At 46.4% G+C, this 2,947-nt stretch overlaps 1 protein-coding gene across 1 annotated transcript in view; it reads left to right on the top strand.

The window, feature by feature from the left end:
- T265_10158 (hypothetical protein) overlaps window positions 1–2,947 on the top strand; it is a gene marked incomplete at both ends in the record, with an annotated part of 36,760 nt that overhangs the window by 11,037 nt on the left and 22,776 nt on the right. The gene's annotated exons all lie outside the window — the stretch shown is intronic.

Below are 2,947 nucleotides of genomic sequence, written 5' to 3'. Positions count from 1 at the left end.
CAGGCGCAAACTGAAACTGAACAGACAGCTGCGCTGAACTTCCGGATTTTTGTGTGTGATTTTGTCTGTTTCTCTCCATAGGATGATGTTCAGCTGCTTGAACGAACCTCGGGTGCTGTTGATACGTCGTTGAATTTCTTGTTTAATCCGCCACTCGCGTACAGTTTCGGAACCAAGTTATTTGGAGTCGGCACTCTGCCGGATTATTCCGTCCAGCACCAGAAGCATCGGTGCTGAACACTGATGTCATGCTGTCGAAGATGATGGTGTCTCTCGTACTAAAAGGTTGCACATCCGTATGGGTGGAGAGGAAGTTGCTCTTCAGTGAATTGAATTTTTAAGCATACTTTGGAGTCCCTCCAGGTCCCAGCCTGTCCAATTGTCCCGTAGAAACGTCTTTCTGGTGTAGTTTCCAATTACAAATAACGAAAATATGGTTTCGAGCACGCGATTGATAGTAGTCTCGAAGCTTGTGGCTTCTATCATTCCAGACCACTTTGAAGGATGACTTCTTCCTTGACTTCTTTGCTGGTTCGCATTCTGGGTGCCTAGACCCTCAAACGGTCTTCTTCCGTTTTTTGTCCAGGCTGTTCCACTGAGTCGAAGTCCCTTAGCTCATCTTTCTCCCACTATGGATGAAGTACTCGCGCCTCGTAGGTTGTACTGGTTAGGACATGTACATTCCATTCTAGAAGACTATCAGAGTTCTGCTTTTCTGAGCTCTTTTTGCCCACCCATGTGCTGAATGGCGAGAGGTGGACAGTAAACACCCGGGATGAGGGCCGTGGGACTCAACCCATAAATCGTTAGTGACACTGACAGACATGGTTCAACCACACAGTCAGTGGTCCTCGTTAATCAAATATATCGCCTTCGGTGCGCATCTGTCCAGTTTCCCGTTCCCCGAGTTGATTGATCATGCCATAGTCTCCAATGCTTCGCTACATTTCCCACACTCTCCTATTTCCCGTTGGTTGAAACTGTATCAGCTGGAACCCTTGGTGAGCCCTCGGTGCATAGTTTATAGACGATAAACGGCTCTGAACTGAGGGGGGGGGGTAGAGATAATCGGAATCTCAGGACTTTCGTATTCTGGCGAGTAGGATCTTCCATGCCCCAAAGGTGTGAACTGACCACATGAAAAATACTCCTCAAAAGCAGTATGGCATTGGTCGTTGTCAGCTGCAGCCCCCGATTCCTTCAGTGTTCATCCATTCGAGTCATTCAGTTTGCTGACTTAAATAACCGATTTTTTCAGCCTCAGAGAAGGAGAGGCTCCTCTCATCTGTGTAGGTAGTGTGTTATTACACTTGTTCGAGTCTTCTGGGCACATTGTCATCCGATAGTGTTTGGGCCCTTGGTCCCCGAACCATATTTTGGTGTGAGGTTCAAACTTCGGCAACCAACCCCACTCGACTTCTGAGCAACAGAGTTAAAAACTCTGTTTCGTCCGAATTTCGCTGCGGTGTAAATGATAGTAACTGCCCAGAGTATGCATGTCCTTATTCTAACCTACATTCAAGGTTCTTTTCGTGCGGCACCCTCACTTCCGGAATATTGCCAACTGTGACTTCCAAACGATGTCAATATAGTGTTCTTGCTTTCTGTTTTTATCCGACCTCTCTAAATGAGTTTAAAGCAGTCATTTTATCAAGTCCCGTGCTCGGTCGCCAGAAAGCACCACTGCACATACCATACTTTTGTGCTGTTCTCAGAGTGTGCTTGTATCCGAAGATTGAGACGGAATTTCACAAACATATCGTCCAGAATGAGCTGGCAATGCCATATTTCATCAACTCTTGTCTCAAACTCGCTCGTATTGGATCTGTTGGTTTTGTTCTCTTTCTTGCTACTGGAAATCGATTCGCACCCAAGTTGTACTTTGGTACACGGATTGGTCTGCCTACCTGACGTCAGCCTCTGCCTAGGCAACCGGAAAAAACATGGGTGTAGCTGTCTATGGGTTGCTAGTTGACACATTGACATGCGGAATCGCCTTTGTCAACCAGGCAGTGCATGTGAGAATGTGCCGAAGCTTGCAACCAAGTATCGAGCCTTAGGGAAATTCCCGTCATTCTTTGACGGTAAACACTCACACAAAGTTTGTGGTAGCAAAACAGTGTGGGGGGTCAATGCTTTGTCAAGGAGACCCCAGTAAAATCCAGCTGTACCAAGGTCGGTAACCGGCCCGTGATTGCTAGCTCTTTCATTCTTGGGAGTCCATTCGGTCAAAGTACAACAATTGTTCTCAAAACACTGTTGACAGTTTTCTCATTGGAACCGTTACCATTGTTCATCATCTCACGTGGCCTCATTGGTTGCTCGATATCATCTACTCTTCCCACTCTTGTCACATTTATTTACAAGCGCTTCCCATGCTTCCGTTTTCTGTTGACACAGCTCTTAAATAAGCTAGTGGTTGCGCGGTTGCGAAACGGCATTTTGCTTATTGCAAGATCCGCGAAGCCAGCTTCATAAATTCTCTGCCCTCTCCGATGTGCGACCCCCGTCTATTCATTAATGTCGTTTATCTATCGCAACCAGAATCATGGAACACCACGAACGCTAGAAAATGTAACCCCAGTGAGCATCGATGGTGTATAGTTAGTATGCTTAGAATACTTTTCACAATAAATGTGTGTATTTTTATGCACCCGTTCTCATGGAACATGTCGAGAGGTAATCTTTCACCCCCGCCCCCACTCGTGGACCTCCTGTTCATCCGCTTGATGACCTACTTTGACAGCATCAGTCACACTAATCGGGTGTTGTACCCCGTAAGTCACATACACCTTGCTCTTTCTAACAAGCAATAAAACTACTGAAATCATGACGCACACCTAAACGACTCATGATTACAACGGTAAGTTGTACTACCTCATATGATTCTCAAACGTCCCAACGGGGCGAGATGGCCCAAGTGGTTAGAGCGTGAATTTACTGACCG

Source organism: Opisthorchis viverrini (assembly GCF_000715545.1).
Source record: "Opisthorchis viverrini unplaced genomic scaffold opera_v5_347, whole genome shotgun sequence".
Taxonomy (NCBI): domain Eukaryota; kingdom Metazoa; phylum Platyhelminthes; class Trematoda; order Opisthorchiida; family Opisthorchiidae; genus Opisthorchis; species Opisthorchis viverrini.
This window is presented reverse-complemented; position numbering and strand designations above follow the sequence as displayed.